This window comes from Castor canadensis, chromosome 1, assembly GCF_047511655.1.
Source record: "Castor canadensis chromosome 1, mCasCan1.hap1v2, whole genome shotgun sequence".
Taxonomy (NCBI): Eukaryota; Metazoa; Chordata; class Mammalia; order Rodentia; family Castoridae; genus Castor; species Castor canadensis.
In genome coordinates this window covers 6,985,473-7,012,821 of record NC_133386.1, presented here as the reverse complement: position 1 = coordinate 7,012,821, position 27,349 = coordinate 6,985,473, and the positions used below count along the sequence as shown (strand labels likewise).

Genomic DNA, 27,349 nt, shown 5'->3' with positions numbered 1-27,349 from the left:
CTTCATGTTAAAAATTCATCTGCAGCTGGGTGCCAGTGGCTCATACTTGCAAACTTAGCTACTCGGGAGGCTGAGATCGGGAGGACTGTGGTTCAAGGCCAGCCCAGGCAAAAAAGTTAGCTAGACCCCATCTCAGCCAATAGCTGGGCTCAGTGTCACACACCTGTCATCCCAAGCTACACAGGAGGCTGAGATTAGGAGGATCGCAATTCCAGACCAGTCTTGGCAATAAAGTTTGCAAGACCCCGTGGGAATGGAGAAAAGCTGGGTATGGTGGCACATACCTGTTTTCTCAGTGATGGGGGGAGTGTCAAATAGGACTGTGGTCCAGACCAGCTTGGGCACAAAGCAAGACCCTATGTCCAAAATAATCTGAGCAAAAAGGGATAGAGGTATGGTTCAAGCAGTAGAGCACCTGCCTACAAAGCCCTGATTTCAAACCCCAATACTAACAACAACAACAAACTCATTTGAAAATTAATAACATAACACAAAAAGAAAGCACATTATAATGCAATGACATTTTTTCCTCAGGGACATGCCACACTGATCACAGAGCCACCACTTTCTGATTACAGGTTGAGTCTCTTTTATCTGAAGTACTTGGGGCCAGATATGTTTTGAATTTGGGGTTTTTCAGATTTTGGAATATTTGCCTGCACATATATGGGATCTCTTGGCAACAGGATCCAAGTCAAAAGCATGACCTTACACATACAGTCTGAAGGTCTTTTATTTAATATTTTCAGTGTACTTGCGTTTGGGTTGTGACTTACCACACGAGGTCAGGTGTGGAATTTTCTACTCATGGCGTCATGGCAAATGTTCAAAACTTTCAGATTTTGGAGGATTTGGGGTTTGGGGTAAGGGATACCTAACTTGTATTATGTTCTTACTTCTCACAGCGGAGAGACTAAACTCAAGTGTTGTAGCAGGCCGGCTCTATTTGAAGGTTCAGGTTACTGAGAGGAGGTATGTGTCAGGACGTCCTGACACAAGCCACCAGGACCATCAAGTTCCAGTCTGACAGTTTATTTTCTCTGAACAGGAAGTGAATATAGCAAACAGTAGGTTGGGCCCACGCATTTCCCCCTAGGTTTTCTCTTTCTTTTAAAAATGTCTCTGTTAATTTTCAGGTTTGCCTCAGCCCCATCCCTCGCTCCCAGTATGCTCCATGGAGGGGCTGGGCTCTGTGAGGCCCAGTCATTGCTTCCCCGCTTTCCAAGGAAGCAAGTCTGATCTCTTGGCGTGACAGGAAAAACGCTTCACATCTTATTAGCCAGTGGATGAGATATAAAATCAGTTTCATGGTGGAGGAACACCCTGGAGGTTGATCAGTTTGTCAGAACAAATAGGCCTTTCCTGACACAAAGACATTAAATTCCTTCTTACTGGTACTGCAAAGAATGGACCATAAAGAAATAACAGAAGAGGAACAGCATATAAAAATTAAAGCCTCACCACTTCAACATGGACAGGAGAAGCAAAAGCTGCAGGAACACACTGGTCATGATTTAACCTTAATGCATTGGCTAATTTGCTTCTATCGGAGAGTATAATCTAAATTTATATGCACTATACAGCGTCCTTCCAACGTAAGTAACTTGAATCTTTGCCATACAAAATGGAGAACTGTTTAGAAGGTCTAATTTGATCTTGAAAGTGTTTTTTTTTTCAATCACATTATTTGGATTCCAAAGTTCTCAGTAAGGTGCTTGTAGAAATGCTTAGGGCTTCGATTCCCAAACTGTGCACAAAGGCACCCTAGGGTACCACAAGAAACTCACAGGGATACAATGGAATGTTTTAAACTCTGAGGAAAACAGTGATCATCAACATCTGTGGGACACTGTGTGCATCACTAGCTCAAGGTAGTCCTCAGGGTTAGTGGGCAGAGGCTACCTTCCCTCAGCAACATTCTGTTGTTGCAAAGCTGGATTTTTGGATATTGTGATAGAAAACAAAAGCCATGTAAACATCATTTGGATCAGCAATGTGGTTATTTAGGAATAAGATAAAAATACTTTTTTTTCCAATTTGTGTGAACTAGTTTTTCTGATGACTGTTACATTGTTAGGACAGTGATTGTCTTATGCTATTTGGACCCAAGTCTTTAAAAAAATCAGAACCTCTATACATTTCTTCTGGTCTAGAGGTGGTGACAAATTTTCTGTACTGCTGAGGGCATGGTGAGCAGAAGTAGCTTGGGGACATCTGTTAGATGGACACAAAACTCTTGAGATGGCATTTTGGGACAGTTTGCCAGCCCTCCCGGTGTTATGGCCACTTCCAGAGGAAGAACTCTAGGGGCAGAGACCCAGCTCTGACAGTTTATGTTCCCTGATGACTTTCAAACTTCTTCCTGTCTGGGACACATGGGTTTTCTTTGACCAATAATGTGCAAGGCTGTCATGTACCCAGGGATCTGCTCTTGATAACCGTGGGAGGCTGCCCTAGGAAGTCTGGCTGGGCCTGATTCAACCTGCTGAAAGGCCTTCGGAGCAGAGCTGTGGCTTCCCTGAGGAAGAAAAGATTGCATCTACAGACTGCAGCACAACCTGCACTTTTGAGTTCCAGCCTGACCTTCCTGAGGGCCTGCCTTGTATGCTGAGGACATGCCTACCTATACCCATAACCTGGAAAGCCAGTTCCTTGCAACGAATCTCTTCATATATGTGTGGGTATATGCGTGTATATAACCATACATCTGCATATATATGTGTATGTATGGAAGGTGTAACCCATCCACACATGGATATGTGTCTGTGTATATTTAGGTACACAGCTATAAGTATGTATATATGTGTTTATATGTTTAGTTTTTAACCCATACACACAAGTGTGTGTGTGTATGTATAAAACCATCCTAATGGTCCTGCCTCTTTGGTGGAGCCCTAACTGATATAACTCCTATAGAAAAAACTTGATCAGTTTATTTCATGTCTATTGTAAAAGAAACAACTATTTAAAGCTTTTTTCTGTGTTACTCGCCAAATTGTCGTTCAAACCTCTTTGAATTAAAAAAAATCCAAGTAGCCAAATGACAAGTTCCTCTCATAATCAGTGCCAGGAAAAAGTCATCACTGCCAATAGTATGATTGTTTCCTTGTATTTGGCAATGAATAAGTGGATCCCGTACTATGACCCCGCACCATATAATCCAATCACAATGAACATGGGAATCCAAGATAACACCCTACAGAGCATTTTCAAGCTTGGGATATTGGTGCCAAAGTTTTCACTTAAACTCTAATTATTAGCACATCCTAAGTACCTATGATGAGGAATAAAAGAACCCAAACTAGTGAATAAAGGGAAAATCCAACAAGTCAATCCTTTCCTACTAAGTAACAGCAAAGGCATTCCAAACATGGAGGTCATATTCTTGCCTTATAGCTAATGTGTGTTGAGTCCAGTCACATGCTACACAGTTACGGATCTCATTCCTATACGATAGTGGCCTGTGGGACTCTAGTAGAGCTGAAAAGTTCTTGTCACCAGTGAATGCACAGCAAAAGAAGTAAGAGAAGAGGAAACTGCAGGAGATGAAAAATAAGAAGGCCCAAGAAAATTCACAGGGAAGGTATGTCCGAAGCATTTGCAGCCTCAGCAATCCTTTACGTCTGAAAGCACCCCCAACATTGATGGGTTTTTATTGATAGAGAAAGGTGCCTTATGTTCCTACAAGCAAATCACAATGTGAAGAAGAAACAAACCAAGCAAAACACCACAGATGCATTTCTAAAAAGTGACATCTCCTCAAGGAGCCTTAGGCAGAGCCTCCAGGAGGATCCAGAAGAAGGCACGGCTGTCACAGAAGGTGACAGTTTCAAGTGTGCTGCTGCCTCTCTAGACCTGTCCATGGGCCAGGACGTGCAGGTGGAAGGCAGTGTTAGTGACAGTCCTGACCCCGCACAGGCCTAGGCTAATGTGTGTGTTTGTATTTTAGTTTTTAACAAAAAAGTTTAAAAAGCTAAAAATAAATTGTAAAAATAGGAAAGTCTTATGGAAAAAGGGTATGAAGAAAGAAAAGAAATTTGTATAGTCACAAGATATATTTGTATTTTAAGCTATTATTACAGAACAGTCAAAAAGTTAAATTAAAAAGTTGTACAAAGTAAGTTAGAAAAGGCAAAGTATAATTTACTATGGAAGAAAGAAAAAAATTTTTATAACTGTAGCGTAGCCTAAATGTACAGTGCATAAAAGTCTGCAGTGGTCACAGCTGTGGCCGTCTGTGTTGTCAGTACATTCACTGACTCACGCAGAGCCACTTCCAGGCCTGCCAGCTCCATTCCCCATGTGTGCACTGTGCAGGTGCAGCGCTGAAAATCTTTTACTACTGTACTTTTTACTGTGCCTTTTCTATGTTTAGATACACAAATGCTTGATCATGCTACAGCTGCTCACAGTACTTGGTTCAGTAGCATGCAGTCCGGGTTTGCAGCCTAGAGGTGAGGGCCTTCCCACATTCCACAGGTGTGTGGTGGGCTGTATCACCCAGGTCCATGTAAGCACACTGTGACGTTCCCACAGTGACAAGATCACCTAATGACACAGTTCTCAGAACCTATCCTTGTCATTGTGAAACACATGACTGCATTTGCTTTTAGGATAAGTAAAATTTTAGACCTGGACCACCTGTGAAATAATAGCGTATTGTAACTCCTGAAATAATGCAGTAGACATTTACAATAAAGAATTAACTTCTAAAAGCGGAGTCTTTGAAGTCAGAGACCCCTGGAAATAATAAGTAAGGCTCCACTTATACAAAGGGGTGCAGGTCCCACCTTGCACATATGTATACAAGCAGGGCTGTGTCACTGTCAATCCTCCGAGACAAAGCACATTACTGCAGAGCTACAGGAACAGGCTGCCATGTTAATCCTTCAGTATCATGGCAGTGGAGCTGTCATGTGATTGATGTTTGGGTCTGATTTCTCCCATGCTCATAATAGACACATTCAAAGCAAATATCTGTACATTTTCTCTTGGGAAAGCATGAGAAGGAACCAAATGAACAGCTTCCACTGCAATCAGCACATTCGAGAGACTGCTGATCAATAAAGTTGGGAGCCAGTTGGTATATACAAGTAATGACCCTTAAAATAAGATTTTGATCTTTAAAGTTGAATGAGCTCTATATGAAAGCCCAGATTTCTTTGTGCCTGTTTTCTGTCACGACTGCATTTGTTATAAAAGCATTCTATTATGTGTCGTTTATTTTTCTTCAGCAGCTCTGAAGTTCGTGTTAAAAGAACAGGAGGAAATCAAAAACCATCTTAAGACCCCTTCCTACAGTCGAGGGAGACATCCAAAGCAAAAACACGCATTTGTACTTCTTTGGGACAGAAGAAATATGACTGTTTTTGGCACGTGGCTGTCCTGAAGGTGGCAGCAGAGGTATGCAACCTGGGCTCCCTGAGTTAAAAATACTGTATCAAACAAGTCAGGCTCCAATGGCCTGACTAGCTGCTGATATATGCAAAACTCATTCTGACAAGACACTGTCACAGAGCAGAAATGGTGTTAAATAGTAATGCACCAAAACACGATTTTGATAGGAAGAAAGTGAAATTATTTTCTTTCATGTACACATCTTTAAATCCCAGAATCTCATGGTGGGAGGCAAACTTAAATGCTGCAATGCTCTAAATGCAAACAGACCAAGACAACCTTTTACAAAGTGCAATCTCCAAATGGCCAAATACATAATTTTAAGAAGATTGAGTTTCTTTGTATTTCTCAAATTCTATACTAATGATCCAAGGATGGCTAAACAATGTTATACAGATTCCCACAAAATATTGTGGGATCTGTTACCTTGCACCTGAAAAATTGTGTTTGTTTTTTTTTAACCTTGATAAGGCCTTTGCTTTTATTCCTGAGAACTCTCAAAGCAGCTCTGACAATTCCCTTTTCCCGCACCATCACCCACCTCATCAAGTGCCTGTCCAGTGCTTCAGGTGGGCAGTCTTAAGCAGTAACTTAATTAGTACCTGGCTCAAAGCCAGCTCCACTCTGATTCCAAAAGAACCAACCTAGAATCTCAGACTAAGGGACACACTTAATAACTGCTCCAGTTGGTGACAGTACTATTGGGAATTGAACCATGCAATCTGCAACTATGGATTTACTTCCTACCTCAAACTAGTGCTAGCTTTTAAACTTAAAAATGTTATTTGCCATTTATTTTTCCTTTTATTTATCAGTCATATTGAGATATAATTTGCATAGTAATAGGCTTTAAAAATAGTTTGGGTAATTTTTTGAGTGAATTGTACATGTTCATATTCAAAAGATACAAAAGTTGCATTGTGAAAAATGTCTTTCTTCCTTGGCCAGCACATGTTTCCTGAAGAAAATTACTGTCACTTACTTGTGTGTGTATTGTTCCAGAAACATTTTATACACTTAAGCGCACACACACACACATACATTTTTAAACAAAAAATGGTATATAAAATATTGTATGGTGTATTATGTTCAATACTTTGGTTTTTCACTTAATGCATTTTACAGTTTGCTCTCTATCAGCTCTTACTGTGTGGCTCCATTCTTCCTGAACAGCTGTACAATATTCCCATTGACAGGGGTGCCTTGGTTCACTTAACTGACCTGTATTATGAGGACCCAGGGATCCTCTCCATGCTTTGCCATCATAAAGAAAGCTGCAGGGAATGTCCTTTTCCACAGGCAATTTTGCATAAGTAAAAGGAAATCTGTAGGGTGTGTTTCCAGAAGGGCAGTAGCTGGGTCAAGGGTGTGTGTATGCTGCATTTGGAAGGTGCTTGTGAACTCAGAGCAAGGCGCTGAAAGGCCGATTTCCTACCCCACATAGCACACTGCTACCAATTGCTGCATTTGTCAAGTCACCTTGAAAAACATCAGACAAATCCCAGTACTTTTGCTAAAACCTTTCCTACATGTTGTGCAATTACAAAGACATGGTCCTGGCCAAGGAAATAATTCTGAATCATTTCTAAGTCTTGTTTATTGGCTGAGCCAGGCTCTAGGTTCCCTGTGGCCTATCAGTCCTACCTTGTCCTTTCCTAGGTCCTGCTACACAAGCTAGTCATCTTCTGGATCATTCTGACTTTTGGATTTGGCCTGCTTTCTGGGAAAGGACTTTTGGTGGACTTAAACACTGGCAGCCAACACAGTGGAGGTCCAGGTTGGAAAGTAGAAAAGGGACAGGACAAGGGACAGGAGAGGGACAGGTCTTGTCATGTCCTCCCCAATGCTCTGTGCTGGGCCTTAACTTGGCAGAGTTTCTTTCTGAGTCCCTTCCTAGGTATCTTAGAGCAGCAGCCTACCAGGAGACACAGGGTAGCTGCACAACTGAAGCACAGACTCTCTGCCCCTTCCCTCCTCACTTACTTTCTTACTTCTCTCAGCTGCAACCATTTTAAAGAGTGATTCCATGCGAGGTCCTAGTCTTCCAAGTTCCCCAGCTTTTCCACTGGCTTCTTGGCTTCCCTTGTTTCCAGAGGCTAAAGTAGGATTTGGTTGCAAGCTGGGACTTGTGTAAGGATTTGTGGCTAATAGTCACACCACCAGTGCTCATCTAAATGAACTTATGATGGGCACATGTCTCTGAGAATTCCCTCCAACATCTTGGAAGGCCTGCCCAGTTTTGCTTTCAAATCAGCCTTTCCCAGACCTTATGGAGCCATTGGCTCCTTCACAGAAATGGAGCACTGGTCACAGAGTATCAAATTCAATACCACTTTCAAATATTGCCATTCATTAGTGGACTCATTCAAATATTGCCATTAATTAGTGAACATGTTTGAATGTGGCCATTCATTAGTAAAATGCACAGCATATGTCTTCTATAATTTTTAACTGGTCTCTAATCCTAGTGACCTTATCATTTACAATCTGTAGCAAGGCACTAGACTCCGTAAAAATGATTGTATTCTGCCAGTAAAAATGTGAAATCCAAGCCATATGGCAATTTGAGCCCAATTTGTCCCATGTGCCTATGGGCATCCTTATGTTCTCCAGCACAGCAGGGGGACTGAATGCCTCCCTTGAACACCTGGGCCCAGCCCTCAGTAACTCCAAGGCAGCTTTGGAAAGGAGCTCTATCATGTTGGGGGCACCTCACTAGCACGTTTTAGAGACTCCTCATCTTTGGAGGTTTTTAAGCTCATCAATGATCTGTAAGTAAATCAAAAATTAAGCTGGGTGTGGTGGCTCACATCTGTAATCTTAGAACTGTGGAGGCTGAGCCAGGAGGATATTGAGTTTGAGTCCAGTCTGGGCTACATAGGAAGACCCCATCTCAGAAAAAAAAAAACCCAACAGGATATATATATATATATATATATATATATATATATGTACATTTGTTATATATATTTGTTGTACATTTATTATACATATATATTTGTACATTTGTTATATATATTTAGTGTACATTTATTATATATATATATTAAAAACAAAACCTTAGTTGGATGTTGAACAGTCTTATAGGTGGGGGGGGGCATACCTGTTCAGGTACATTACTTCTAACTCTGACCAAAATAATCAGGGTATTTTCCCTTCAAGAATTCCCTCTTTCTTTCATACCTCTACTGAAATATTTGTCCCTTCATACGAGATAGTTTTTAACCCATCTCTTCTCTTAAATGGGTAAGGTTTTTTTATCTTACTCATCTTTGTCTCCCAGGAGTGTCTAGAACATGGCAGGTGATAGATATCTTCCTGAAGCATGCCCAGGTCGAGGAGCTTAGAGCCAGGGTGCAGAGACAGTGTTCGCTAAGAACAGATGAGCTGGAGGACAACTGTGTATTATAAGATACAACAGTCAGTTGTGTGCATAGCTGGGTAGTTCTGGCTGCAAGACCCCAGGAAGTCACAGGGACGAGAGGTTGGGGGTTAAGATGAGTGGGAAATGGTGTGTGGATGTGGCTTTTCTGTTCTTCACTTTTGTCCTTTAGACAACTTCTCTTAACCCATCTCCCACTCCTGACCTCTCTCTAAGCTGCGGCTGCCTACTACATATTTACATCGGATGGGCTGCAGTCATCTCAATCCAAGTCAACTCACATGCCAGGTGATCGCTATGGAGGTGCCAAGCCTTGCAGGGTAGTGACACACAGGTGAGAAGCACAGCCCTCTGCAGGGTGAATGGCAGAGTAGCCAGAAGAGTCTAAGTAGAGCTGCAGGAGGATGGCACAGGTTCAAGTCCAGTGATGCAAAGGGGGAGACAAGAGCCCAAGAGCCACAGGGTTGAGAATTGAGTTATTTGGCCAGAGGCAGCTCCTCAGTGACCCTGGCTGGGGTCCACAGCTTTGGCTCAGAAACATAATGATCAGCTAAGTTCAGAGGTAGGACAGGGCAAAGGGGGTTTCATGCCAGTGGGCTTCAAAGTGATTTGAAAATAGAATAGAGAGAGACAGGTGGAGCAGGCATCAAGCCTCAGAAAATCAAGGCCAGGGAAATCCAAACACTGCAAGGATTATGGCTTTCAAAGGATTTGTTTTTGAGGCGAAATTCTGGGACAGTTGTCTGCTGACAAGAAGGTTGTCGAAGGAGATCCTGCTTTACCCTCACCTTGCTGATGGAAGCTTCTGGAGTCAAGGAGCAGCAGAGCGTTCAGAACTGAAAAGGAGGCTGAGAGAGGCCACTGTCCACAGGGCCTCCATGAGACCTGAATTGAAGATAAGCCCCAATGGTGCCACAGCAGCTTGGCATGTGGTCCCCAGCCCAGCAGCATCAGTTGGGGGCTTGTGAGAAGAGCAGAACACAAGGGCCTGCCTCCCTCCCTCTGCCTCCCAGGCACTGGGTCAGGATGTGCATTTTACCACTATCCCTGGGAGACTCGAGTACATGCCACTGTTGAGAAATCTTGTTCCAGCTCAGTTGTTCAATCAAAAGTCACTGAGCAGGCATTGTGTGCCAGGCACCACTGGGGGAGGGGGTTGGCCACAGAAAAGGGTGATGTATAGAAAACCTCTTGGTCTTGTAGGAGTGTCACTCCCCTTTCCCTCTTCCTTACCACTCCATCTCTCCCTTCTTTCCTCATGATTTATCAAGAATGAACTACATATGAATGTCTCATGGAGGGTACACTCCCACCCCAGAGTGTAGTCAGATGTGTCCTCATTGTGTGACAACATGAGGTTGTGTGGGGGCACAGGATGGGAACAGAAGGATGAGTGGGTAAGCTGGGGTTACCCAAGTTTGCTAGAAATAAAGGGCCACCCTCAAATAGTGCTCATCAAAGTGCTAGGGACAGTGTAAGCACTGGGGCCTTCCAGGGAAGCAGGGCCCTTCTTACTCTGGACCAGGGGTGGGTGCTTAGGAGAGCTGGGAGCTGTGGCTACCAGGCAGCTGAGGTGAGGGACTAGAGCTAGGGAAAGGTTCAGGTCAGAGACATAGCCTGGTGGCAGTCTGTGGGACTCTGGTGTGGCTGGGGCCAGCTGCCTGGCATGAGACCAGCCCCGAACTACACAGTGTGGTTCAAGGGTATTAGGAAGGCTGGAACACCCACCTAGTGGTTAACTAGGATCTGGTGGAGGGTGGGGGAGAAAGACTCATTTAGAACATCAGCTTGGGATCCTGGGAATGTGTTACTAACAATCCCAACTGGGACAGACTTGACTAGTGCAATTCTGTACTGCTTTAGTTACAGCACACCCCAACTAAAACAGCAGTGATTTTCAGTGTACTGGTAGCTACATTGAACAGATGAAAGGTTAATTTTAATATTGACGTAACGAAATATATCCAAAGTGTATCATCTTAACATGTCACCAACATGAAAACTGTTACTGAGTTTCTTTACATGTTTTTGGGTTTTGTTTTGGTTTTGTTTTTGTTTTTGCCTAGGATAGTACTCCAGATCCCAAGAATGTTAGGCAAAGACTCTACTTACCCTAGCCCCCCACCCCCCTTTTTGGTAGTATGGCAGTTTGAACTCAGGGCCTCGTGCTTGCTAGGCAGGCACTCTTCCACTTGAGCCACACCTCCCAGTCCTTTTTGCTTTAGTTATTTTTCCAATAGGGCCTTGCACTTATGCCCAGGCTGTCCTGAACTGCCATCTGCCTATTAAAGCTTCCTATGTAGCTGGGATGACAGGTGTGTATTATCATGCTCAGCTTTTATTGGTTGAGATGGGATCTTGTTAACTTTTTTGCCCCACTGGCCTCAAACTGTGATCCTTCTTATCTCTGCTCCTGAGTGGCTAGGATTCCAGGTATGAGTCATCACCCCTGGCCTTTTTTTTTTTTTTTTTTGGAGACAGGGTGTCCCTACATTTTCCTGGGCTGACCTCTAATTCTCAATCCTCCTGCTTCCACCTCCCAAGTAGCTGGAATTACAGATGTGCACCACCATGCCTGGCTTTCTTTACATTCTTCTTCTTATTATTATTTTAACTACACTTTTGAAATCTGGTGCTCATTGTACACTTACAGTACATCTGGATTGGGACTGACCCTGTTCCATGTGCTCAGGGACTTTGCACTGCTGGTGGCTATCACACTGGGCAGTGTGGGTCTAGAAGAACAGCTCACCTGGGGACAGCCAGTAAAGGTATCATGTTATGCAGGAAGCAGAACACCTTCCAATATTTTATAGATAACTAGGTTGAGGTGAAGTGGGGCAAAGGGAAGATAAGAAAATGGTGAATATTTCAGTGAATGAAATTCATTTTCCTTCAGTGAAGGCTACTGCTGCCTTTGGAAGTCATCTTAGTTCTATTTTGCACCATGATGCAGGGATCAAAAGGCAGCATACAGAAAATCAGTCAGGTTAAAGCACACAAGTGCATCGGTGAGCAAGTAAGAATCTTCCTGCCATGCACGCTGAGCTGAGCTAATCGGTAAAAGAAACTCAGAAAGTAAGAATTTAATTATGTCTCAGGGCATCTGCTCTATCCACTTGCTTACTTTGTCCAATCTTGTACCAATGACAATAACATCCCGCCGTGGCTCACAGGGTGGACTGTTGCTCAGAGCACCACCCTTGATGTAGGGTGGACTTCAGAAGCACAAAGTGGGGGTAGAATTGGCCTCGACGAAGTACATTGCAGTCTTTCAATTTAGCCAACCAAGAGGTGTGGGGTAAAGACATTGGTTTGGAGTGTGAAGTATCAAGCTGCAAGCACTGGTCTCAGCAACAGGACTTTCGCTCATTAAAACTCAGATTGCCAACAACCCTTTAGCTCTGAAGAATTAACTTTAAAAGTTACAGCTACGATCTGCATTTTGCCCTTGAAGTGGAGCACACATGAACGAGAGAAGCTGAAACACACCTCAAAAACTTCTCTAACACTTCCCACGTGAAGCTCACAGGTGTGTGACATTAGGTTTCTGAAGTTTCTACCGGACCTCAGGTGTTCTCTGCCCCAGGACCTCTGCCTTACATTTCTATTCATGAATCTTTAGCTCAAAGCGGGTGGGGGAAGAAGAAATGAGAGCTCCAAGGACCTGAGATGTTTATTTATCTGGAATCCCCGGAGCTAGGTGGGTTGCTGCTTCTGTGTATGTGGGTTCTTAAGGCCTTTCAGAGAAGGTTCACAGTTGGGGCTGGTTAATAATGGGGGGCACCCTTCCCATGGTTATCCTCTTCTGATATGGATCTCTGCCCTGACTGCAGACAATGGTGAAAGTCAGAAACACTTAGGGAGCCATTTCCAGATTCCTATGGAGGCCTGACAGCCGTCAGCCCATCCAGGCTCTAAGACTTCTCTGGATGCCTGTTAGTGCAAGATAACGCCTGCCTGGGGTCCTGAGCAGGCAGGGAAGTCAAATGCCTTCAGTGACCTGAAAAAAAACCAACCCGTTATCTCCCAGCAACACTTGCACCTGCAGGTGTCTTACTAAATTATAAAATAAAACTTAGACTACAAGGTCTCCCTCCCCCATCTAAGGTTTTTCTTCTCCCAGTTTTATTGCTTTGCTAAGGGAGGAGAAAGCAAACTAATTAAGTGGGAGCTAAAGAGCAGGACCTCAACTATTCCAGCTGCTGAGATAAGGCGGATCTCAGGTGAGTGAGTGAAATGCCGTCCACATTGCTAATAGCTTTTTTGGTCCCATAACACAAAGGACATTCATTAAGCCAAATAACAAGGAGCATAAGAGTGCAGAGTGCTTGCTGCAGGGCGTTGTCTCTCTCCCTAGGTTTAGGGCACAGCCTGTTGGGGTGGGCTCCCTAGAGAGTATCAGGATGGATCATCTGTAGGGTGAAACAGCTCCTGTTTTCTTCTGGCATTCTCATGGATACCATTCTATATTTAAAGGAAATATATGTGATCCAATGTGTTGGATCACAGCAAGCACAAATGGGCACCTAGTGACTACTGTAGGATTACAATCATCTAACACTGTATTCTTCATGATCCCATCTCTCTCTGGGACTAGAACTGAACCTTTAAAAGGCTCATAGCTCATAAAAGGACCTTCTTGGGCTGTCCTACAGAGAAATGCCAAACTGTTCATCCCTTCATCCAGGCTACATTGCAGGCTGTGGAGGAAGGACCAGGTCTCATCTCTGCAGGCTCTCTTCATGTCACACCCCCATCCTCTGCTACCCTCCTCGACCGACCTGCTAACTCTGACAAGGGGTTCACTTTGGGCCAATACTCCTGAGCTCAGGTCTGGGCGTGGTGCTTCACTTGCACGCTCCCAACACCCATACCTATACGACCCTATCTCCCATTGCTGGCATTGGTGTTTTCTTATCCATCAGCCCTGCTAGACTCAAGCAAGTTCCTTAGGGCTCATGCATGTGGCCAGTGCTAGCTCTTGAAGAGGCACTTATAAAGGTTTATAGGAAGGAGGGACAGAGGACAGAGACCTAAAGTGAACTGTTATCTATGAACCTTAGGGAATGGTCTGCCCTCCTCCAAGCTGTCTAGCCACATTCCATAGCCTGGGTGACTTTGGGGTCATGAAGAGCAAATAAGATTAATCAGGTGAGAGCAAGACAATCCTAAGCCTGCGCTAGTTTCTTGTCTTAGTGATCCCGATGGTGTCAGTAAATTTAAATTAATTAAGATTCAAAGTTAACGCAGACACTGGAGGCTCACACCTGTAATCCTACCTTCCTGGGAGGCTGAAGTCAGGACAAGTGAAGTTTGAGGCCAGCCTGAGCAGGTGGTTCTCAAGACTCCATCTCCAAAATAACCAGACCAAAGTGGACTAGAGGTGTGGCTCAAGGGGTAGAGTCCCCGCTTTGCAAGTGTGAAGTCCTGAGTTCAAGCTCTAGTCTCCACTCCCCAAAAAAGATTCAAAGTTAAGGTGATAAAAATTACCAGGACTTCCCTCTGTTAACATTATCTGTAATAATATATTTATTTCCATGACTGTCCAGAAAGACTTTGCCATAGGAAAATGTATCACAGCATACATCCCTCACTGTACAGTGACCTGAGTCAAAATGAAATCTTCATCATTGGATGGGGCTCTGTTTCTAAGGCTTGAAATGCTTGCTCAAGTACGTCACAGAATGGCACAGTCAGGCCTTCCCTCTTATTTGTGACAGAGAACTTGACACATTCTTTTAAGTTTCAAAACCTTGAAGGAATACACAGTTATAAATACCAGGATGAAATTCCAACAGAAAAGTACAGAGTCTTAAAAAAAACTGGACTAACTCTTCTCTCCCTGGAATGGTCTGATCTGGCATATGTTTATTATTTCACATTTTCACTGAAGGCAGGAAGACGACCGAATGATAAAATTGCTTCTTACCATCTCCCCTGCTCTATGACTCTTTAACCTGAATACTGATTTATGTCCCCAAACACCTCACAGGCTTTTCTTATGGGATGAAAACAAACTACAATGGGTGACTCCGGCTCGGTCAGGCATTGATGAGATTTTCAGTAGAACGTGGAGGAAAAGTCACTAATTGATATTTGGCACCATGTTCTCAGGAACCTCTTTTTATGACTGTTCTTCACTTGTGGCAGCTGCAACAGCTACCAAGTTCCTTGACTTAGAGTGTCCACCACCATCAGCCTTTCTGGCTGGCTTCCAGCAGCTGGGAAGGGACCAAGGGCCCAGGGCCACTCCCAGCCTGGTGGGCAACAGCTCAGTCCCACTCTAGGCAGCTTAGGAAGGGGTGACAGAGGGTCAGGATCAAGTGCACAACTACACCTGTCCCTACCATTGTGGCAGGTCAAGGAGTAGATTAAAAAGGTGGAAATTTTCTCCCATTAACTTTGGAAATTAAATTCTTTGCTGAAGAGGAGTGTCAAGTGAGTTTTAATAATCTAAAATAAACATACATCTGCTATGGGCTTGGCATTGGGAACACACCTAATAACCAGGGATGCCAGAAAATGATCTATGGACAGAATGACCTTCGTGACCTTTTTTTTTTTTTTTTTGTCCTCTACATATACTTGTAACTCATGTGACTTTGTGACTTGCAGGCATAAAGTTTAGACCCATGCTCTGAATGGAAGCTGGAGCTTATCTGCATTTTAGCTATTTTACTCAAATTTGTCCAAACTATAGGTGGGTTGTTCCCAAGTTTCTCTTTTGGAGAGAAGTGTCAACACAGTATATGAAAATACTTTTAATGCATATATCACGGTGACATGATATACTTGAACTGCTTCTTCTGTCCTTTTGAGGTGGGTCCTAACATCTGCTCTACCACTTAGGCATACCCCTCCTCTGTCTGCTTTAGTTTATCTTTTCAGATATGGTCTCACATTTTTGCCTGTACTGGTTTTGAACTTCCATCCTCCTGTCAATGCCTCCTGAGAAGGTGGGATTACAGACAAGCACTACCATGCCAAAGCAAAGGGGTTTCTTAATCTCCTGAGCCTGAAGGATATGAATCGGGGGACAATGGCAATGCAGTGACATTCAAAAGGCAGTTCCTAAACTCCCTCTACCCCAGCAATTTCCATTGTACTCAGGCCAAATGGAGTCTTTTCTCATTATCAGTAACTAGAGCAAGCTGTCCAAATGGAAGGACAGTTTGCTTCTATCAATCTGTTCTTCACACCAAGTCATGCTCAACCATGCTGTTGCATGTGGAGTTTGCAAATCTGTAATCGTGTTCCAGACAGTGAATTATGATGTCAACACAACCATGTCACCCCTGAGGAAAGTGGGGAGGGGACAGAGCTGAAGACAACTGCATTAGCAGTGGTTTCATGGGTCAGGCTAAAGCTTCCCCACTGACTATGAGACATTGTGGGCACTGGACAGTTGAGGGTTTGTGTTCATTTGATATTTTCAATAAAATGGAACTTTAGAGGAATGTAATTAAGATTTAATTTTAAGATTGCCAAATTATATTTATGTACAAGCCCCTAAATCAAGTGTGTAATATTAAAATTTCTTCGTATTTTTATAAATATGATTTCATTTTTTTTTGCATGAAGAAGAGTCAAAACAAAAGAAATTCATATTAAAATTATTATGCTTTCCAAGAACCCTGCTAATAGTAATTATTAGCAAATCTTAACTGTAGAAATCCACTGGCTTGAACAAGAAATAAGACCATTTGCCATTTGGCTGAAGCAGGAAGGGAGGGGCCTGGGCAATGGGCAAGCACACTTCTTGTCTGCACACAACTGCACTCTGGGAGGCGATTTAATAGAACTGGGATGCCTTAATTCTAAGATGACATTAATTGTAAAAAGCACCTTTTATTCAATAACAGCTTGATGAAAGAAAGACTTGACCACTGTAAATATCCTCACCCATTAAACTATCATCCTGATTTCAGAAATGTCACAATACAGAAAAAATATGCTTCTTAGCGCTAAGGAAATGTTTTGTATACAAAGCTTTAAAATCATCCATGTACTTTGACCTGACTAGCCATTCTTTTCCCCAGAGAAGGATAAGAAATATAGTAAAAATGAGGCCAGAGGATAATTACCACCATTCTGTAAGACAAATTGCCTAGGCAAATTGTGCCACATTCTCATTAATGGTCATCAGTGAACAAGGCATTGGGGAAATACCAAGATGTTTGTGACAAGGGTGAAGAAACTGGTAGAAAGCACATCAGCACAACTCAGTTCTGTTAAAAATGTCCGTGTGTGTGTGTGTGTGCGTGTCTGAAAGGTATTCAGAAAATTCCGCAGTAATGAGCCAAGAACCCCATATCCAGGTGAACGGAGTTGTGGCTGCTCTCTATTTTTTTCTTTTCATTTCTCTACAGTTTTGACATTGTTTAATGAGCAGGTATTGCTTTTGTAATAATTAAAATTCCTCAGTTTTCATTGAGCTGTGTTCCTGAATGAGTCCTTAGGCTGGTTCCCAGGCCCAGCACTGCTGAGGGTGGGTGACTATGTGCACGCTAGACAGAGCGTCAGCCATGCTAGGAGCAGTGCACAGTGCGTGCAGGGAGGGTGTGGAGGAGGAAGCCGGGGCTGTGGGAGTGCTTAGTGGACAGCTTAAGTACCTGTATAATGCCACTTGAAATCATTCATAGATGTTAAAAAAGAATCCAGAGGTCTTATACACAGTGACACCTCTTCCCACTATTTAATTAAAATAAAAATAAAGTATGAGGAGCCAGCACTGTCAGGAGGCAGAGGCAGGAGGATCGTGAGTTTAAGGCCTGCCTAGGCAACACAGCAAGACCTTGACTAAAAACAAGAAAGAAAGAAAATTATATACTAGGAAGTAGCTAAATAAATGTTATCCAAAATGGAATGTTTACCATTTACATACTATCTCCCCCCCCAAAAGGTCAAAAGCATGTAGCCAGTCCTGCAAATGCTGTTCAAAGAAAGTCAATTTTTTAAACCCTGCGGTTCATGTGGTTGGGAGTACCCTTCAATACTACAAGTATTTTGGACAGAAAATCTCTGAGACTATTAGGCCCTTATGTGCTCTCTGGTGTGCCAGCTTGGAATGGCCATATGCTCCTGAATAGGATCTTAAGAAGAAATTACCAAGTGGCACACAAAAATGCAGTGTGCTGACACTGGCAGAAAAACCAAAGTGGGAAGAACCTAGTCTTCTTGGTGTGGCCCTTTCTGAGGTCGCAGACACATGGTTTGCACACTGGGAGCACTTCTAGTTCACAGGGAAGTTGTGTCCTTGCTGGATATTTTCAGATTGCTAGAAGGTACAGTGGACTCACACACGGCTGTCATTATAAAAATGAGGGCATGCCACACCTTGCTATAATGTTTTTTCGATAAAAAACAATCCACGGGAATAAAAAGTTAAAACCCTATTTCTGACCTCATGCTGCAAACCAGTCATATCCCCACCACACCACCACCTTCAGTACCAGCTGAAGAAACTGGCGCCCTCTGTGCAGTTTGCCTCTCCTTCATTACCAGGGTTCTGGTCGTGGTAGGAAGATCTTAGCAGGTTAGGAGACCTGCTGTACATCTGCTATAACTGAGCAGCAGATCCATTCTCATAAAATTTATCCTGTCTTGCTTTTCAGCTGAGAAGCAGAATTGAAAAATATTTCTGGGAGTATTTGCAACAGGAAGATTAAATTCTGTCTTAGGTGTGTTGTGAATAAGAGCGCAAAGGCTGGCACCAGTGACGTTTCGGATTCCTGTGCCAGGATGGAAAAGATTGTAGGCACAGGCTCTGGGCATCCTGTGGCCCTGTTGGGTCAGCAGCTTGGCGCCTTCAGCGTCTGCTACCCTTGAAGGAGAGGACAGGAAGACTCAGCTCCCTGCAAGGGCAGGAAAGGGTCAGGGACTATGAGCATGAGTGTGAAAGTGAGTGTGTGATAGGAGTAAGTGTTACCTGGTAGCCTTGTACCAGAGGAAGTGGACGGCTGGGTCCTCCTCTGGCCTGCGTCTGGAATTAGCAACTGCTGGGCATTTTGCTCTGAGCCTTGCTCTCACCTACGGCGTTCTATGCTTTTTCAGTCTGGGGCAGAGAAGTCCTAGCTGTGAGCAGCTGCTCTCAGCCTTTCAGTAAGTGTGGGGTCCCCTGGATCAAGTGCACGCAGGCTGCTAGTAGGAGATCTTAAGCCGGCACAGCTGGCTCTAGGGTGGATACTCCAAGGAGCCCTGGGTCCGAGCTGGCCATCGGCTCAGCAAACAGTGGGAAAAGGGATCTATTCCCACACTCTTGTTCTCATCATGGGCTATTCAGTTCATTAAGAGGAAGCAGATGGGGGTGGGGCAGAAGATAAGCAATGAGGATTGGGTGGCGATTCTGAGAGGCAGGAGAATTGCCACCAGAAACACTTTCTTTATTCTCACACAATGGTATGTGAAGGGTCTAGACGTAGCATCAAGCACAAACAGAATTTATAACCCTCAGAATGATTGGAGATTTCCTAAAACAAAGCAATGCAAATCATGATGCACAGGAGAGAATGACAGGAAGGACCATGCAATGGTGGGAGGATGTTTACAAATTTTGGAGTCACACAGGGGGATCTCACCCTGACACTTCCCTCACATGGAAGAAGGCAGAATGTGCCTACTGCCTCCCCCAACTGATTTTATTGTGCAGATCAATAAGTTAATACTGTAAGCGATAATATAAACCCGGGCAATTTTTCCAGACACTTGTAAGCTCTGGTTTCATTGTGAGGCAAGATTTATTTCCTCTGTTTTGCTGATGAGACCCCAGAGACGCTCCTTTGGGGAGGCTGGGTACCATGGTGACAGGCACGGCTGAGGAGATCAATACGGTAGCTGCTGCCTGCATGATTAAGCCTGGGAGCTCATTCATTCATTCATTCATTGCATTTGTGCTTATTGTGCACCAACGACGCAGCTCTGTGATTTCTGCTGGACACAGAATGGGGATCAAGGAGACACTGTCTGCTCTCACCTGGCCTCCTGATGGCTGCTCTGGAATATCTCGGGAATTGGAGATATATTCTGGCAGTGAATTAGGGTCCTTTGGAAATGACATTATGCTTTCCAAACATCCAAATAACACCAGAAGTCCAGGTGGGGCAGGGTGCGTGTATGTCTAATTTATTTGCGGAAACCCCCGAATTTCTGCACAGTGGTACCCATGGTATGGTCTGGAAAGTTCCACCATCTATGCATTCCCTGTCTTACTGCTAGGGCTTTGCTTCACCCCAACCTGAGCCTCCTTCTATTAAAGGAAAGGTGATTTGAAATTTACATATATTACAGAAGAGGGAGTACATATTTCAGCAATTCATCAGCATATTCACACAGGCTAAATGGGCACCTCAGATAGTCCAGGAACCTGGCCTTTGAAGGACGCCAAGGTGGGACAGCTGGGGAAGAGGCTGGGTACCAGGTGGCTCAGGTGAGGCAGCAGAGCAACTGGCCAAGGGTGGGCTACAGGGTGGGCTAAGGCCCTCAGAAGTGGGGGTGGGGAAAAAGAACTTCTGTCTTGGATCCCAGGGCCACCTGGGGCCTGGTCAGCCAGAAGGGGCCTGGGTCTTCCTGGTCATAGCATTCCACATTAGTTAAGCTGAGAAGGTCATTCCTGGGGACCAGGATAATACCAGACAAATGAGATGATGAACTTCCTCAGCTCTGAGGAAGTTAATTCAAAAATGCAATTTTTAATTAAAAGGAAACCTCATGAGAGAAGAGGGAAGCATTTACAGTGTGAAGGTACGCAGGGTGGGCATCCCACGTTCCCCACTGTTCCTTTCTCTCTTTCCTGCTGTCTGAAGAGGCGTCTGAGGCAGATGGATGAAGGAGACAAAGGCTCAGTAAAGACCAAGAGGGGCGGCCAGACAGAGTGGAAAGTTAAGCTCCTTTTCAGCATTGTTTCTGGGATGAGGGGTGGGTGCGCTGGGCAGGCTATCATGTCTTTTTAATCCGCACAGTCTCTTTCTTTGCTGCAAGTGGCTCTCAGGAGCACAAACTGTTAGCTTCACATCTACACACTGTGGAGACCTGTACCAAGTTCTGGATCTCCATGATGATTAGCAAAGCAGTCTTTCCAGCATCATCGCCCCAACTACTGGAGTCATGCACCCCAGTGAGTGTCCCTTCTCCAGCTCTGTGATCTCCTGGCCTGAGGTGCTCAGTGTTCTGTTTGCCAAAGGAGCCAGCCAGTCTCTATTACCAGGGCAATCTACTGGAGCCCCAGTTTTGAGATGCTGTTTAGATGCCTGAGGCCCTTGCATGTGGTTTCCTGTCTGACTGGTCCTCAGCAGCCACCTACAGTTCCTGCCCCAATCTCCTGAAATACAAAATATGTTGTGAAATGTTCTCCCCTCTTCTAGTGTTAAAAATCTTATTTAGAGCCAGGTGCAGTGGTTCAGACCTGTAATTTCAGCTCCTTGAGGGGCAGAAATCAAGGGGAATCAACATTTGAAGACAGCACTGTGTTAAAAAAAGTTAGCAAGACCCATCTCAACTAATAAGTTGGGCGTGTGCTGGTGTGCACCTGTGATCCAAGCTACATGGGAGGCTACAGGAAGGAGGATCTCAGTCCAGGCAACCCCAGGCAAAAATGTGAGACCTTACCTGGAAAATAAAGCAAAAGCAAAAGCAAAGACTCATTTAGGAGACTAGCTATATAATCATTTATTAACTTCTAGCACTTTGGCTGAGACTTATTTTAGAAAGTAGAAGAGGTCAGGTAATTTGGGTTTTATCCTTCTGTTAAGCCATGTTCTCAATACTTCGCAGCCACTTCACAGAGTGTGAATATGATTTTCTTCTCCTTTTTTTTTCCTAAATGGATGAAGGTAATCTTCTCCTGATGAAGCTCAAGGCTCAACAGGCATGAAAGGCAAATTACTCTCCTCCACTAGAGGCTGGTCTCTGTGGAGCAGGACACAGCTGAGCAGGTGGGGAGTATCTTCAGTTGCCAAAGACTGTATTAAGCATGGCCTGAAAATTAATGGGTTTCCGTTTTAAATGCTGTCTTATCATTCACAGGAAATTAAACTCATTTTGAAAAGGAGCTAGTCATGTGAAGATTCCACTTTCTTCTACTCAAACATTTGGGTAGGCTCTGTGGTCCCACTGCAGGACAGGGCAGCTTATGAAAAACTTGTGGAGGACACGGATAAGTAACTCAAGAAAACAGCCCCTTGTAGACATCAAAAAAGTAGAGATGATATAACCGGTAAAATCTACCAGATCCTTGTGACTACCTTTTGTGCAGGTAGGTCTCACCATTTTTCTTCTTAAACTCACTTTATAGATAGGGAGATTGAGCTAGCGGAGTGGCTGAAGTTGTAGAGCACCTGCCTAGCAAGCATAAGGCCCTGAGTTCAAACCCCAGTACCATCTCAAAAAAACCCCAAAAACAAAACAAAACAAAACAAAACCCTGTTACTAGATATGGAGATCAAGACTCAGCAATTACAGGCCTTTTCATGATCATTTAGCTAGTATGTGACTTAGTTTAGAGCCAAATCCAAGCTAGAATGATGACACTAGTGACATTTGCTGAGCAATTACTAAGTAGTAAGTACTGGGTTTACTTAGTGGTCCTCAGACTACAGACCCTCTGGTACTCTTACTCTCTCCAGCTACACAGCAAGACACTCAAAGCCTAGTGGCATGCAGGCTTTCTCTTGCCCTCATGGAATCCTTCTGGCAACGCTGCGTCCCTTGGGTCTAAGCCACAGTCATCTTGGCCCTGGTGGCTGCAATGTCTCCTGGACCCACCAGCCCCTGTGAACCTTTACTGAAGACAGCAGCCAGAATGGGCTTTCAAATGCCCTTTGTGCCCACTCTCCCAGGGTCCCTGTCTGACTCTGTAAGAACCAGTATCCTCTCCAGCCTTCCTCTGCATTCCTTTCTTCTTTGCCATCTTGTTTTAGCACACTGCTGCTCTCTGGCTGGGCTAGACCACACCACGGGCCTTGTCCAGCTGTGCCTTGACTGGGATTGCCCTGGAAACCTGTAAGTGCCAATGGCAGTCCTCCCCACCCCTGGTCCCACCTCCTTCATGAGGCCCATGGTACTTGCCGGTCCTTCCCTTCCCACCCCGGCGCTGTTGATGCTCTGACTTCCAGTTCTTTCCTATGGTGGTTACCCTGCTCAGACACAGTGGCAGCAAACTCCTTCACAACATTTCACTGGGTGGGACACAGCCCCTCTGTGGCTGTAAGCTCTCTGTGACCACTTTCATACAAGGAATAGCTGCAACTGAATGATGGCCTGAAAGTCTAAATTATTCACTTCCACCTTTTACAGAACCGTATGTGGACTCTACTCTAAGTTAATAATTTAATTACCCATTTGGCTTACTGTCCCCCTGGTGGAGGGTAAATACGCAAGCCAAAAATCTTTGCTTCCTTTGATCACTGCTATGTTCCCAATACTAGAACAGTACCTGGTACCTAGATGGTATCCAGTGCATATTTGTTGACTAAATGCATGAAGTGCTGAGTTGCTAGACAGCTTGCCCAGAGACCGACCATCACCTCTCTGATTCCTAAACCCAAACTCAGGCAGCCCGACACATAAAAACAGACTTGCTCTTAGTGAATATTCCCTCCCTCTCTATCCTGTCTACCACAGCCTGCCACCTCACAAGAGATGGCCTTTCTCTGTCAGCTCATAGTCACAAGATGGGAAAAAAATACCTGCTGTCTGTCAGCCCTTCATCTTGTTACTATGAATGAGAAGGAAGGACACCTGCTTCTGGTTGTGAGACACATTGCTTCCGGGCAAGTCCTGGAGACTGAGCTCTTCTCAGTATCGGACTGGAAAAAGTCAAGGTTATCACATGGTTTAGCTGAGGGATGTGGCAAGTTTTTAATGTCGGATCTACTCTGATGGGTGCAGACTGTCATACCCAGCCAGCACTCTTGCTTCAGGGCCTCACTTTTCTGAGGACTCTCCCCTCTGGAGGTCCAGCAGGTGCACCTCCAGAATATGAGGTTTGAGTTTGGAAGCCATCTTCATGGAGAAGTGGCTAAAGCTCTAGGATGAAGGACCTAGCAAGAGGGGAAGACAGAGCCAAGGAAGGAGGGTAGGGTGGGCTTTGCTCACGCACATGCAGCTTGTGGAACGACAATCCCTCGCTCTCTTTCCTGATCCTGATCCTGGAACTGGATCTAAATCCAGTTTTAGATGGCAACTGGTTTTCTGATGGACAGTGAAAGTCATCTTATGACTTCATGACCACATGTCATTATTTAATCTCTGACTTAAAAAATTTAAATTTACCTTGCCACAGAACGCAGAATGGATTTATGTCTTGAAAGGAGGGAGAGAAAGGAATCTGTGTTTGCGCCTCATGAGGCCCTGAGCTGAGGGGTCCCTTGTCTGTCATTTTTTGTAACCATCATAAAAGTTGAGGAAACCGATTTCCAGATGATGCCGAGTAATTTTTACATGTTGGAGTTTGGGTTGTCAATCGCTCATCCCTCCTGTCCCCCTGGGTTTTGATTGCTGCCCCCTGTAAACTAAACAGGATGGAAGAGTTAGCTTTTGTAAATCAACAATGTATACTAATTTTCCAGGCAGACAGACCTCCTCTTTTCCTCTCCCAACCTCGTCCCGGAATCGGCTCCTGACTGGTATCGTGACCCACCAGGGGCATCAGGAATGTTGGGGACTGCAGTCAACCCCCCCACACCCTGGAAGGATTTAAATCAGACCTGGCTGACTGCAAGGTCACGGGATGGGGGTGGGTTACTCTTATCTGGTCAGTTGTACCTGTGGTGTCTAGATGGGCTTATTCTAACTGAACTGTCCAGAGGGTTGTGTGTTAAGCTGACAATGCCATTCTGAAAAGGTACTGACTGAGTACATCAATCCAGTCTTTGAACCACAACGCTGCAGAATCAGAATGAGAAAATCCACTTTGGAAATATTAATATGCAAATGGTTAGACAAACAGTGTGTTTGGAGCAGTCTCTGCCAATCTGTTTAATCAAAGTGGAGAAGAAAAACAGGTGATTGAAGCCAAACATTTTCACTTGGCGCTTGAACTAATCACTTGCAGTAGCTCTGACAAGCCTATTTTGATGGAGTGATGGGGGAGTGGGGGAGAGGGGACAGGGAGAAAAAAAATCTCAGAAATTTTAGAGGAGAAAAGAGCAATCTTCATACTAGAAAGAAAATTTGTCTGTACTCATGTATCTGCCTCTACACGGTTCTGTTTTTCTTTTTATTCAAGTGTTGGCTTTTTGCTCTCTGATATCGAAATATTCAGCATCATTTTGGGGATTGTGCAAGAGCAAAGTGAGAACAGTTGCGTCTTTTAGCAAATAAATATTATCCTTCTCTACCAGTAGGTGTCACTGTTCACTTATCACAAACGGTAACTGGAAGCCCAGGCAATTACCTCGGCTAAAATAACTAGCGTGTTTTCTGGAAATAAAATAACCACCAAGTACTGGGAGAGGAGGATTTTCTCTCACAGGTGTTTCCAAATCAAAGCTGAAGTGTGAACAACAATTCACTCTTTCTGTGGCCTCCCACGTTGTGTTTGCTTCTAGAACTTGAACACCATGGTGAGGGTTCCTTCTAAACCAGCCAATACCTCAGTCTTAACCGTCTGACCCCATAAGCATTTCATGGTTGATTTTGTGTTTGCATTTTCAGAGGAGGCACTGGAGTTTTTTTGTATTTCAGCATGAATCAAAAGCAAAAACAAAAACAAAACCCAAAAACCTATAGCTATTGCTGCCTACATAGAAATGTAAATTATACTGCATAGATATTTATTTAAATGAACCATTAAAGCAAGTCTTTGAAAATATGTTAAATGCAAACACATCATTTACACCATAGACACAGAATTATATATATTCACACGCAACCAGACATGTGTACAACGGTTGCTCCGTTCTCTAGATAAATATCTGTATAATGCAGTGACAGCGATTCTTTATTGAGCATAATGCACCAGACATGCAGTTCTGTGCCCGACGCACATTATCTCACTCCATGGTATCTTAAACGTGCATTTTACAATGAGAAAATAGAGGCTTAATGAGTCAGTTAGGTAGCCTCAGTTTATATGTCTAAAGCGACAAAGTATGCAAATTACCACAGGTGTCCATCAGCACCAGGCATAGTCCATGGACTCTGGATGTCATGAGTGGTTCTCTCTCTCGCTATATATATATATATATATATATATATTAACATCCTCATTTTACAATGAGGAAACCAAAGTACAGAGAGCATGTTACACATCGAAAGTAACAACTGAGGAGAGAGTTTGAACTGAGGTTTGTTAGGTCTCTGCACCATATGTCTATTTTATCTGTGGTACTAATTAATGTCCTATAGTATTTGTGGTTTCTCTCAACTCTACAGAGTTTGCTTCTCTGAAATTCCCATCCCTTGCTATTCTTGAAATTATAGATTATTTGGTCCATTCTGGGTTCACTATAATCCAATATCTTATATCAATAGTGCTATAAATTCTTGACATATTTTTAGGCAAAAAGAATGCAGAGAATAATGGATAAAAGCATAGAATTTAGTGAATTTTAGAAGCAAAGAATTTTGATAGAAAAGAATGATTTAAATTTATTGGAACTTTCTATATGGAATTTCTGTTAATAAGTTACCACTACAAAAACATATCAAGTACAGGAAATTATTTTGCAGGTTTTATTTAAAAAATTATTTGTGATTACTAGTGTTGGATCCACATAAAAAGATATGCGCTTTTATAAGATTTTCTCACTTTTTTTTCCAGTTGAGAGCAAGACAACAAAAACAACCCAAAACAATGAACCAGGAAAACAAAAATAAGCCCTAAGAAAATTAGAATTGTGCCTGTCTCTTGATTAAGTAATGCTTATGCACATAGTCTTTCTGTTTATATTCCATTTCCTTGTGTCTTGTCTGTTTTTTATTATCCCTTTCTCTATACTGAAAGAATGATCAGAAGGAGGAAGTTATTAAAAAAAAAAGAAAATGAGAGGAAGGAGGAAGGAAAGAAGAAAAGAAACAGAATGCCCTAGAAGTAAATGACTTATATTTTCACAGCTACCTCCAGGCTGTCAGTTTCCAGATGAGAAATCGTCCTCTGGCCTTGTGTTCTAGACTTCAATAAATAAACATGGATGACGCCAATGATGACGCTGCCAATGGCAGCCCTTGTCTGGGGCAGCAGACAATAACTGCGCATCGCTCAGAGCCTGTGGGCCAATACAGGAGACAAGCTGGGCAAGCATTCGGACATTTTATTTGTGGCTTTCCGAAAGCACTTATATTTCCTGTAAATCCATTCACATCCCAGCCTTGTATTAAGTGAGAAATGCACGCACACCATAAGGCCTTGAAGCATCAGAAGCTGCGGCCCTCTGAGCATGGGTCTGGGGATGTCAGCATCTTTAATTTATGACAGCCTCGCATGGGGCTGGTTTGATGTCCTCACCTGAGAAAACATGGCCCTCCAATGAAGAGCAGGGCATAGGAGTTTGTTTTTTCCAGTCTAGTACCTAAAGGGTTATCATGCTCTCTCTTTGCCTTCTAACGTACAGCATGGTGTCAGCAGGTAAG

General features: G+C 43.7%; 1 protein-coding gene across 5 annotated transcripts in view; it reads right to left on the bottom strand.

Moving 5' to 3' along the window:
* Prkn (parkin RBR E3 ubiquitin protein ligase) overlaps positions 1–27,349 on the bottom strand; it is a 1,269,303-nt gene that overhangs the window by 39,307 nt on the left and 1,202,647 nt on the right. The window lies entirely within an intron of this gene.